The sequence below is a fragment of the Haliotis asinina genome, chromosome 11, assembly GCF_037392515.1.
Source record: "Haliotis asinina isolate JCU_RB_2024 chromosome 11, JCU_Hal_asi_v2, whole genome shotgun sequence".
In the NCBI taxonomy this organism is placed as follows: Eukaryota; Metazoa; Mollusca; class Gastropoda; order Lepetellida; family Haliotidae; genus Haliotis; species Haliotis asinina.
Window position 1 is genome coordinate 24,038,237 of NC_090290.1, and position 13,683 is coordinate 24,051,919.

General features: G+C 38.1%; 1 protein-coding gene across 4 annotated transcripts in view; it reads right to left on the bottom strand.

The window, feature by feature from the left end:
* LOC137256532 (zinc finger CCCH domain-containing protein 10-like) overlaps positions 1-12,645 on the bottom strand; it is a 239,880-nt gene extending 227,235 nt beyond the window's left edge. For 2 of the 4 annotated variants that reach the window (XM_067794385.1, XM_067794384.1), the window contains exon 1: positions 12,514-12,605. The gene's annotated coding sequence lies outside the window, so the exon portion shown is untranslated. Of the gene's footprint in view, positions 1-12,513 lie in introns of all 4 variants that reach the window. The other 2 variants (XM_067794380.1, XM_067794383.1) reach the window with 2 other exon arrangements.
* Between the last annotated feature and the right edge of the window lie 1,038 nt (positions 12,646-13,683).

Genomic DNA, 13,683 nt, shown 5'->3' on the forward strand with positions numbered 1-13,683 from the left:
TGGACTTTTATCAGTAGATGCATTTAAGGTACAGATATGGCCTTACATCAGTCTTTAATGTACTTCTTCTCGCAAATGATCCTTTTCAATCTGATAAAGTATTATCATGAGTACTGTAAGTGTTAGAGCACAGCTAAACGCTCAAGTTCTTCAGACAGGATGTTCATTCCCATTCCGCTGTTTCCACTCACTGCCAACAAACCCACTGAATTTGGGTGTCTGTTATTCTCAAGGTACACACAGACCAAGCAGCTCTGACATACGAAGTGTAAGGTTTGGCCACTGGGATACAATCATACCATTACTACACATGACCAAAATAACAACTGTCCATTGGATGACAGCCTCTGGCTGTATTTAAATCCGACAAACTTAACAGTATTTTTGCAAGATCCAGCAATCATCAGGAATTTTTATCCAAAATAATATATTTTTTTACAGCCATCAATGAAAATGACCCCCTTCATGATACTGCTGTTTTTCGTATCGTCCTGCATTGTAATTATGTCTTTAAGTGTAATATATATTTGATAGTTGAACTATCACCCTATCCATCTTACAAATAACACAGGAGTGTGACAATGCTGGCGCGTTGATGGAACAGGAGATTCGTGTTACTGAGAGATGACATGAACAAGAAATAATACACAGTTCAAATGTGATATCATCTTTCTCTGTCATACCTGCAATATATTTCAAAACACTTCTGTAATACTTCCAGACATGACGTCATGTCATCATCTTATTCTGCATCGTCAACATCAACGTCACTTCCAAAGAAGCGTCTGCAGTCCCAACGGTACTTTGAAGTCCCTACAGAAAACTAGCATCAAATACTCATCTGCAACTTCATCATAAGAAATCTATTAAAATGACTTCAACATGATTGAAAACTCAGCTGCCTTTATTCTGTCACTAGTATGAATTTCCCTCCCATCAAGAACAGAAATATTTAGTCGGACTTAAGAAATTCAAAACTAACAATACAAATCCATAAAATCAATCACATTAGGTGATCCACCCCTCTATGCTTTGTCCTTACCCAGCAAATTATAGACCCGCTAAGTTCTGCAAACTGTATTATGACTTTGTCAAAATCACTTGTCAAATACACCAAATATAAAGAGATTTAAGCCTGAAGGGCATGAGGAGCTAAGACGTGTGTTTCATAATCTAGAACCTGCAGATTATCTGCTCTCTGGAGGGGAATCAATTCCAAAGGGGAAAACCACAATGCATGTGTTGGCACATGGAAGAGAACCCCTAGGCATCAATCAATGTCCTCGATGATGAAAGCGGAAATATGCTAGCGAAGTTCATAATGAAATGTCTATATTTACTGTCAGTCACGATCAATCTAATACACAATGACCACAATAAGATCTTACGTCCCCATTCCAGGGGATGAGAGGGCCTGCCTCCAAATTTACATTTTTGTGGGCAAGGAATGGCCGTAGGTTGTGTGTGCTACTTGTCTGACATCTAGTAACAACTGTTGGCTGAATAGGGTTGCCCTGAAAACAAGGTTTGTTTCCGTCGCACATCTGATAGTAAGATACCTCCTTTATAAACTTTCATCAATCAAGGCAGAATATGTAGACGGGTATTTCAGTCAGAAATGTAACGCTTTCATTGAGATATAATTCACTTTCTAAACAACATGAACACAGTGGAAGTGCCAGGCTATTTCTCAAGCCATATATAGATTATCAGAAAAATGCAAGAGTTTGTGACATGAACTGGTAAATATTACATTTAGCATGTGTTGAAGAGCAAACTTGCACTGGAAATATCTGTCATTTTAGCAACATTGCTATCAAGTAAGTAACTCAAAAATGAACCTACAGGGTTCTCAATGATGAGGCAGGACACAAGAAGATTTAACCATGCAGACTTAACACTTGAAGTCTCACACTTACACAAATCAAAACAATTATATAAGCCAGTGAAAGAAAGAACCTTTCTATAGTATTTCTACTAGTCAGGATCTGAAGACTGTTTTATGCTGCTACCCACCAAAAAGATAAAATTACAATCATTCTTATCCCTGTTGTGCCAAGTGCCAAAAGAATCTGTGCCAACTCACCGAACATGGCCGCCAGTTCAACTTTTCATATATTTCCAAGGAATCGCAAGTGCTAATATCAGCTAAGCTTACTTGTCAGAGCTGAATTTTACTAAACACTAACTTTCAGAACAGCAAGGATGGTGGGGTAGCCTAATGGTTAAAGCATCCCTTCATCATGCTGAAGACCTGGGTTCAATTCCTCACATGGGTACAATGCATGAACCCAATTTCTAATATCCACTGCTGTGATATTGCTGGAATACTGATTGCTAAAAACAGCAAAGCAGTGAAGTACAGATTTTTGTACTTTTGCTGGGTAGAGATTGATTAGGCACCACATAGAGAATGTAGGTTCGAATCCCAGATGGAACTCAACCAAACAAAGCAGTAGAAACTGTACTTTACTGAGAAAGCATATCTAAACATGACATGTTATGAAGTTAATAAGGCACATATATTTTTAATGCTCACTTACATGCAGTAAAGTGAGGCGAAATAAGGTATTATTCATAACACAGGGATGGGCAAAACTGTTGGGTTTTTTGTCCATGTGAGGTTTAAGCTGGTTGAAGAGTGCAAAACCACTAAGACAAACATGTACCAAGAAACAAAGCATACTTACTCTGACACAACAAGTTTGTTGTTTTATCCCCTAATGCTGAGCCCCAGGCAGGGTAGCATCAAGTACCTTTTCTAAACGTCTTAGATACACAGTGGTCAAGGATTCAGCCACCAACATCTGAGTGTCTTGGCAGATGCACTAACAACTCGATCACTGAGGCAGCCGGGAGAGGGAATCTACTGTATAGGTACCCCCCCACCCCCTACCCCTTCCCATCTGCTCTGTACACTGCTGACACCCACATGCTTCCCTCGGTCAGTAATCGAAAAGTCAAATTTAGCATCAAGAGCATGATTTCCTTTATAATTTAAGTCTCATTACTTCAGTGGGTTTTTGTAAACCCCTATTAATTTGATATTTTACTGCTAAATCATTGGATTTAATTTCAATCAACAAACTAAAAACAGAAAAATAAGATCAATTCTTTTTAAACATCTTTTAAAAACCTGTCTTTCATCAATAAATCTCCTGATCATAATAGTTCATGAAGTTGCAGGTGCTATTAGACCGAAATGAAGGTGAAGAATTAACATGATTGCCACAAGTCAATATTAACCCAACTTCAAACTAAAAAAGCTTATAAGATGCCATCAAGACGAATTTAAACCCAGCGAACAAACAGTGGAAAGTCTTGAATACAAGGAACAATCAAGCTTGACTCAATGGCTTGCTGTAGTAAAAGTGAGTGAGTGAGTTCGGTCCAACTCTGCTTCTAGCAATATTCAGGTAATATCACAATGGGGGTCACCAGAAAAGGGATTCACACATTGTACCCACGTGGGGAATCAAACCAGGACTTTAGCATGATAAGCAAACACTTTAACCACTAGGCTACCCCACCCTACATCCCCCTTTAGTAAAAGTCTTCTATCAGTCTGCAGTGCAAGGGGCCTATCTTAGGTAGGTCAGTCAGTCAGGTAAACTGTATTACTTTACCTATAACGGTACAATTTGCAAAAGCTACAGATGAAGAAAGTCTTGATTTTCTTCTAGTTCTAAATCCTCTGTCTGACTGCGATTCCTCTTAAGTATAATTTAAGTTACTTGTTTCTGCTAAAATTACATTTTTTCCATGACTGAGCATTCATCTTTTGAGAACAATATGTACACACGCAGCCCCTTTCACTACACTATGAGATACCCATGTGGGGAATTGAACCCAGCTCTTCAGTGTGACAAGCAAACACTTTAACTACTTGGCTTGCTCACTGCCCCAATACCCTTTTACCAGCATTGAAAACTGCCTGGAACAGTCTGTTTTGCAACCAGACGGTCCAATTTAAGAAGTTGCAAGCCCAACGGTCTGTTATATCAGTGTTATTTTGCAATGTATACTATTCAGAATTCATGTAACTGATGTAAACAATAACCTTACCAACTATGGATCAAAGTTTCTTTATTCTGCCCGATCTGTACTTATCACAGTGCATTGCTGAGTATGGTATGTGATATGTGATACCTATGCATGTGCAAGGAGCTATGATTGAAGTTTACAACATGGTGACGTCCAGGCAATGGCATGGTTTGAGTATTTTGCCTAGTATTTTGCAAGGAGAAGTCCTGAATCTGCACTCCCTTAAGGATTCAGACTAGGATTTGGTCTTTTCAGATTTGGACGAATCTGACTTTGAATATAATGACTAAAGCCTTGACTGAAACAGATTTGAAAACGTGTTAATGTGACAATAACAGGACATGAAGCAGTTCCGTCATCCCATTTATATTCTTTATATTTTTCTTAATCCAGAGAATTCTGGTCTGGCAGCTTTCCAACCAGTCTGGTAACTTTTGAGAGTTTCCAGACCAATTGTCTTGCTGATATATTGGGGAGTTTCCAACACTGCCTGATACGTTATGAGGTACCCATGTAGGGAATCAAACGTGGGCTTAAACCACTAGGCTACTCCACTGGTTTTATCGTGATATGCTACGAGATACCCATGTGGGGAATCTAACCCAACTCTTCGGCATGACAAGCAAACACTTAAACCACTAAGCGACCCCACGACCCCTAACCCCTGATAGGTTATGAGGTATCCATGAGGGAAAGCCAACCCCGGTCTTTGGTGTGACGAGCTAACACTTTATATTATTAACAACTGGGCAAACCCACGGCCCCTATACCCTGATACATTATGAGGAACTCATGTGGGGGATTCGAACCCCGATCTTCGGTGTGATGAGCTAACACTTTATATTATTAACAACTGGGCAAACCCACGGCCCCTATACCCTGATACATTATGAGGAACTCATGTGGGGGATTCGAACCCCGGTCTTCGGTGTGATGAGCTAACACTTTATATTATTAACAACTGGGCAAACCCACGGCCCCTATACCCTGATACATTATGAGGAACTCATGTGGGGGATTCGAACCCCGGTCTTCAGTGTGATGAGCTAACACTTTATATTACTAACAACTGGGCAAACCCACGGCCCCTATACCCTGATACATTAAGAGGTACTCATGTGGGGATTCGAACCCCGGTCTTCGGTGTGACAAGCTAACACTTTATATTATTAAAAACTGGGCTAACCCACGGCCCCTATACCCTGATACATTATGAGGTACTCATGTGGGGATTCGAACCCCGGTCTTCGGTGTGACAAGTAATCAGCATAAGAAGGCATAAATCCAAATGCCACATCCCTGCTGCAATATAGGCGACCATGGACTGAAACAACAAACAAATGACATGTCCTATTGATCTTCATTTATTCAAGTTTCACAGAACGATTTCCTAATGATCTCTTATCTAATCACAATCAGACGAATTCACCTCTAATGATGTGGACTTCAAATTGTTAGTTTCCCGTCATAAGTCCTTCTTAAACCAATTAAAATTTCTTTAGAACTTAATTATATTTATAGATCTAAGCGCAATCATTAAAACCTGAACTCAAAAACAAAATTTCTGTACCAAAGGAAAATTTAAATCTATTTCATCCATGAGCAAAAACAAAAACCAGTAATAGAATATGAATTAAAATTCCAAAAATACTGAAATATTGAAATTGAACAAAAATTAGTTTCATAGCGAAGCAAAAAATTAGATAATTCAACTAATGAAAATAATCCTTTCTGTGTTTTGTACACGTGTGACTCTGAATTCACTGACAATCATTGTGGTCATGTTTTCAAAAATGTCCGATGTTATTCACAGTATCATGTTCCTCACAATCTCATTAACATGTTCGTCTCTGATACTTTCTCTCTCCTCATGCAGATCTTTTCTTAAGTACTTGTATTGGGTGAAGTCTTCCTTTTATTATGATGAGTGTTTCAGAAACTCTAAATATTTTCCAAGCATTTTTGATGAACAACCGAATATTGTTATAGCCAAGCCCTGATGGTAGAGATACTGAACAGCAAAAGAAATGCAAGTTTTGAAATAATGAAATCTCATAAAACTAACCATTCATGTTCATGTCTTCCACTAAACAAAATGACAAAAAAAAACAGAGTTGAGTTTCTTTTGCTGTTTAGTAAACTTAACAATACATATGAAAATATATGGAACATGTCCAAGAAACTAAAAAAGCATATTTGTTAAGGAATTCATAAACTATCACCTATATATGGACCATGTTTTGTGATGGAATATTATGGTTTTCAAGATCTGTTCCATTACGCACACTTCCACCATTTTCAAAGTTGTTTCTCTGGAAACTCAAAAGACTGACAAACAACGAAAAAAAGAACCAAGTTAAGAATTAAAGCTATCTGTTTCCAAGTTTCATGCACACACTGACAAAAATTAGCATGAGGTCATTAAACACTCAATATCCTATCTGAGTTTTTTATGTGTTCTGTGTGGGTTTTCTTTCGTCTTAATCAAAATTTCATCAAACTGCAGAAAAGAAACAAGTAAGTTGGGTTGTGAGTTGGGTTGTTCCAGCAATATCATGGTGGAGGAGACCCAACATGGGCTTCACACATTGTACCTATGTGGGGAATCGAACCCGGGTTATCAGCGTGACAAGCTGACATTTAACCATTAGACTACCCCATCATCCCATAGAAGTTTTGGAAAGTTGAGTTTTTCAGACTGGACCATCACAGACTTCTCAGGTTTCCAAGAACCCATTAGATCTTCACCAACAAGGCATCCTCTCATTATGAAAGCTGTGATTTTTACATGATGGTAATTTGACTTTAAATGGTTTGGTTTGGTTATTTAACGTTGTACTCAGCAACATTCCAGATATATTGCGGTGGCTTTAAAATTATGACAACCACCATTCCAAATAACTTCGACAAAAGCAAATCTCTGTTTTCACCCACTGTTGCCAAGTGACATGCTCCTGTGAGGGGAAACATCAATTATAGTCAAGTCCGTGGTTTAGTGACAGTGCACAATTGTATTACATTGTGATCGCAGACACAAGGGAGCACTGTTTCCCTCTGCGACATTATCACAACTGGCAGTGTCTGACGCTAATCAGACATCATATGACAAAGTGACAGTCAAAAAGCGATGTTGATTTTATCTGTCAGTTTATCCGTTTGTCATTTGCATTCTTAACTTGGCATCTTTCCCAAACGAATCTTATAAAAAAGAGACAAGACAAAAACTAAAGGCAAGATTTTTAACAAGGAAGCACAGTGTAATAAATGTGGACATGAAGATATTGAATGGGTTTTTTTGGTACAGAAAATATCACATCACATTTGATTTTCATTGTTCATTTCTGAAGCTGACAAAATATGCCAAACAAGAGCAAGCATTTGTCGTATCTCAAAAAACAGGACAGTTTAAGAAAGTTAAATTACTTTACATTTGTCATGTTTGCTGAACTGAAAAACAATCCCAAACAACAGAATCATGTGAAAACAACCTTTTAAAACTATATATTTAAAATTCAAACCTTAACAGTTTGAATTAAGTCACTCATCCTAAGAACAGATCACTTGGGGATGACATATAAAGGACTTCTGTGGCTGCTAATACCCAGGGTTCAGTCCCCACAGTTTTTCTAGCACAATAACCTTCGTAAGTGTATGGTAAACAGTAGAGTTATGACAGGTCACAACATTACAACTGTTGCAGATCTGAACCAATGAGGGACTAGTCAAGGACTAGTCAAGGCTTTCTTGGACACAAGTGAAACAGTCCGCTCCAGTTTCAATTTCCTGCGATAGAGGAGAATCCCAGGTAAATCCTATTTTCTCATACTACATCGGTCAGGACCTTTCTTGTGGTGGTGCTCGGATGTTTAAATGAAATAATATAAATGAAGACCAGTTGCAGTGATTAGATGATCAAACAATCAAACATTTTAGAACACTTGTTTGCATTAACAGTATTTTTTACAAGGTTGGTTTGTCTTTCATTAAATTCACAATTCAAGAGTTCGAGAAGCATGTGCACAAGTGCCAACAAAGTTATTGATTCATTAACCTGTGCTGTACCATCTCCATCCTGTACCGCACACCTGGCTGTCCCTTTCTCTGTATTCCTCCCTCGTAACAAATAGAGAACTGCGACAATATTTTAATGATAGTTTGTTAAACAACTTGTTTATTTTATGATAAAAATTCCGCAACAAGTTCCGAGTTAGTATGTAATCAGCATTTCATTCAGCATTTCAAGTTAATTAGTTTCCGAATTAAATTTAGATTCATCAGTCCACTTCTGAGCCAAATGGACTGTAGCAGCACACTAATGATATCATCTAGAGACGGCCAGTTGTTGGAAGAATGCCCAATATGATGCATTTCACATTCTGGTGCTAAAAATAATACAACTGAAAAACACAGCCTGTATTTGAGACCTGATCATCAGTTCCTGGCTTATTTAAGGGGGGCAACTCTCCAGAGCAAACTGTGTCACCACAAACAACTGGGACATCCATGCTTTTAAAGCAATACTGAAACACAAGATGTCTCTTGTGCAATCAGATTAAAACCAGGACTGTATCGCGGATCCAGGTATAGCAGTTGCATTGAAACGCTGCAAATGAGTATCACTAATCACTATCACATTGTGTTTGATTATCTACGCACATTCATCAAATTAACGTAAATAATATGCAGTGGAATATTAATTTAATTTTTGCTGAAAATAGCACTTAATTTAAAATTACCACATTATTTTTACAGGCAGGATATTCCCCGGCAGTCTCACACTTCAGAAACACTCTTGCTTGCTTGAGTTCACGAGTCCTGACAGACTCTTAATATCTCCACTTGCCATTTCTTTCAATAAAAACAAAAATGATTTCTTGGAACATAATATCAGTGTTAAGAATTAATGGGGGTCTCAGCTGAAATATGGAATGAAAAACCATCACAGACAAACCAAAATCACTTCATCAAATAATATCTGAGATGATGGTCAGAATATTTGTACAATGTGGCACAGGGCACACACAAAAATGAGACGTGCCCTTTGGAATTTGTATGTCCACAAAAAATACATGTTTTTCATTTCTTCTTAATATTATTTCAACCTGGGCAAATATACAAGCAGTTGTAATTTAAAAAGTTCAATTTCTTTGTATTCAATTGCCTAAATGAGTACAATACGTGAAGCCCAATTCTGGTCTCCCCTGATGTGAAAGAGATGGAATATTGCTGCATGTGGCACAAAACTCACACAATTACATCGCTTCATCTTTCAATATCTATGATTCAGACAGTGTCTATACAAATGAACTACAGGCTGTGGCCTTTAAAGTAATGAATAAAGATTTATTCAGATTCAGAAACATATTCATGTTGTAATTTCCTATGACTATGAGTTACTGTTTGCACTGTTATTTTTGTAAAAGAGCACTTAGTGCTGGCTTTATATATTAGATATGTCAAAGTTTGTTAGGCTAAACAAAACAAGTGAAATGTTTCTTGGGCATCGGCGTGTCACTTTTATTTGTGCGCATAACAATTTTTTATTGCCATTTCAAAAACATTATTTTGACTTTGCCTCATCCAGATCATTTGTTGAATATAAGAATGAGTGTCTGTAAAAACGAGTGTGACTGAACCTAATACTCATTAACACGTGCTAAACTTTCCAAACTGTATTTCTGAGAGAAAAAAAAAATATAAATGTGTTCCTCCCACATCAAATTTTTTCTATCAAAAATGAAAAAAACAGACCTACCACCCTCTTCATTTTGAAAAAAATATGCCCAAGAAACGTTTAATCATTCTTGTGTAGCTTTAACAAATTGATTCCGAAAGCAAAAAAGGAACTGGAAAATATTTCTAAACCATGTCTCAGGCATTCTAGAATATATATAGAATATACAATTGTTCAGTTTTTGAAACATGATGATAGGTATGTTTGTATGTAGCCTGCTCTACTTCAAACAAAACGCTTTGTGTTTCATGTGATGAATCCAGAACAGATATCAGTCTACAGACCCAGTTGCTTTCATCATTTAATAATGACTTGGGATTTACCTCACTGTACAATGATAAAGGACAACCCAGCTTTTAGGACACTCCTTTTGTCAAATATCTTACAAATAACACCAACTGACCACATGCCATTAACATACATCTTAATGATCCCCTTTGACGTAATAAGAAAATGTATGTGTATCTTTGTTGGTCACTTGGGGAAAAGCTACTTTAGTAACTATCATTAAGATTTCAGTTTGTTTTGGTATCAAGTCAACCAAGTCAATGAGTCTGACCACCTGATTCCATAGCGTTCTCTCATGATAAGTATGGGTTGTTGAAGACCAATTCTCACCTGGATCTTAACGGGTGGTTGATGCAAGTGATCCATATTGTGTAGTTCGATGCTCATGGTGTCAATCACTGGACTGTCCAGTCAAGACTGAGAGACCCGTGAAGGTCTGCAATGAAATATGCCTTCAGCAACCCATGGTTGCCATAAAAGGCGACTATGCTTGTTGTAAGAGGCGACTCATTAAACGGGATCAGGTGGTCAGGCTCGCTGACTTGGCTGACACACATCATCAGTTCCAAATTGCCCAGATCGATGTTCATGCCGCTGATCACTGGACTGTCTGGTCCACACAAAATTATTCACAGACCACCCCTATATAGCAGGAATATAGCAGAGGATGGTGAAAAAGTAAACTCATTCACTCCCTGAAGACTGGGATATCTACATCCGACCATGATCCAACCTGAATATTGGTGAGTGGGACATTAAACAATTTAAACATCAGGTCAGTCTTATATGTTACTAGGACTTATATACTTGTGTAACAGCACTAGCTACATGTGGATAACCACGGGGCAATGTTATTGCATATCACATCATAACATGATAACATCACATCTTGTGTGCGCAGGATTTCTGCCTCAGTAAATAAATGGTTGCCTGTTTGAGAAGTGCTTCGTGTCTGATTTGCTACTAAAGTCTATGTTCGGACACAACAATACTCAGGCATATATATAAAGAACTAAATACTCTGGAAAATACAGACTTGAACAAACACTGTGTTCAATTTGTCTCTACAGAAGTTTGTTTCAAAAAGCATAAAAACTTTTGCTTATTGTTTGAGATTTCTCACAGTAAAGTATGAGATGGCATTGCACAAATAATGGTGGTCACAATTCTAATAGCCTGACAGCCATAAATGCCAACGTGTCTCTCAGCTTAAGATCTTTTGAAATCTCTGTGTTTCTGGTTGGCAAGATATAGCATAGCTATACATTCAATAAGATTATTTCTCAAATATGCTATCTTGTAAGACACATGAAGTCTGCAATAACATGGGGCCTACCTTCATCAAAGTAATGTTATTATGGCTCCACTACTATTAAGATCACTCCAACATTCCTTCAAATGCCTTTTAATCAAAAACTTCAAACGACAAATCTTTGGTAACAAACAGTTTTAAGTCCGCATTCAAAAGAAAAGACAATATAGATCACAAATAGATCAATCACTCTTACAAAGGATCACCATGCTCAATGCCTAAAGTTATACCTAACTTATGTGCTCAACCAACAAAACTACAGAACAGAATAAAACCTAAGGACCATATTTCCTGTAATAAATGCCCCTGGCTTAGGTGTATCATCAGCCTCTTTTCAGAGTATTTATTGCATGGTTTCAAAATACAATAAACTAAGTTAAAAACAAATACACTTATAAACTACTGACTGGAAACGAACTGGGTTCTTTTGCCTAAACCATTACCAGTCTAAGTGTATGTAACAGTATATGATCAAACTGAACTATAGATGGTTCATTTCATAGGTAGATGCAGAGGGTGAGGAGTGGGTAGGTGGGGGTGTACAGGGGGGCGCATACCCCCCTTTTGCCCTGAAAAGCTGTTATATGACCCTTGAAACTATGGTGTGCACCCACCCCACTGACAAAAAGTGTACCCGCCCCTTCATTTTAGTTCATTATAGTTGTAAGTTTAATTTATTCACTGTTTTATTTGTTTTAATTTATTCACACATGACTTTCTTGAACGGATTCATAAATCGTGAGTTAGTGAGTTAACATTTACTGTAACATCCGAAAGGCGTCATTTAGAGGAAATACGGTAAGAGAGGACCTCCTTTTTTTTTTTAATCAGTTGTTCCAGACAATCTGACGAGCAATCCAGTCAGAGAAAGTCTATTCTGTAATCCTCCGTGTGTGACAGTGCATGCCACTAAGTCATAAGTCAGAAGTGGGTGATTTCAATTAGGCTGACTAGGCGTACGCGATATTAGTACATAAGTTATCGCGTGATTAGGAGGTAGCATTGCGACATTGTCGGGAATGGAGGGGCGTGTTCGTCTACCCACAATATTCACGGATCTGTGACTGCGTGGCGATGCCTAACTAAAAGAATCACAGTGACAAACAGTCAAGCGAACATACAAAATAATATTTACCTTACAAGTAGATACTGATCTGTCGACAAATAACACGTGTTCCAAGATGACGGCAAAACCACGCGACATTGAAGCTCTTCCGGTGAAGAGGTAAATTAATTTTGACACCCGCTACAGAAAATCCCCAAGGAAGTTGGCACACGTGCATAATGCTCAAGGCATCCACCAGCAGTTGAATTTATTTAAAAAACAACAAGATTCAGTTGTGTATAGATTTTCAATGACAAATATTCTCCTAGTAGATATGACAGCGGTCTGTGGTCTGCCCAGACCACACAATCGAGTGATCAGTATCATGAGCATCGACCACAATATTCGGATACGATGACGTGTGTCAGCCAAGTCAGCAAACCTGACCAATTGATTCCGTTTGTGAAATATTACGACAACCATGGGTTACTGAAGATCAATTCTAACCCTGATCCTCACGGGTTGGTGTGCTCAGTAATAATGTTAAGATCGCGAATGCGTCAAAAGTGTTTCTGAAAACCGAACTGAATGTCTCTACCTATGAGAATGCTGATCGTAGCGTAAAACAGTATTCTTCAAACCCAGTCACCACTGGAAGCACTGGTAACTGTGTTATGAATCAAGCCCAGACACTAACACATGAACGCACGAATGGACACTTTGTCTTCCAAGAAGGCTTCAAACAAAATTCAATATCAAGAAGAGGCACGCATTATTAGAGAGAGAAATTTTCAAAGAAAAGAGATAACTCATTTTTGTGTTAATTATAGCAGGGTTCGCTTTCTGTTATTTGAACACGCTCGCAATGATAGCTGTGTGACGTCAAAACGCCATTGGCACAGTGTTATATGTTAAATCGTCTGAAGATAATACATTTAATGTCCTTTTCCACCCCTTGATCTGTTAAAGCAGAAATATTTTTGCAGGAAAACCTATATGGGCCAACGCCATCGGCACAGGATGAAATATCTGCCATATTTTTGTGTTGGATCGGTTAAATCGGGTTCTTTATAAACTTTGATTCGAACTAAAGATGCCCCTGGGATTTCGTCCTAAGTCTTTCCCTCTTTACGCCGAACCCTGTAGATTGCACATGCAGTAGAGCCAGTGTTTTGGGTGGTGTTTAGTACTTTTTATTATTAAGACACGCATAAGCCAGGGAAACGCTAGCCGCCCTTCTTCGACATCTTGAAACAAGTA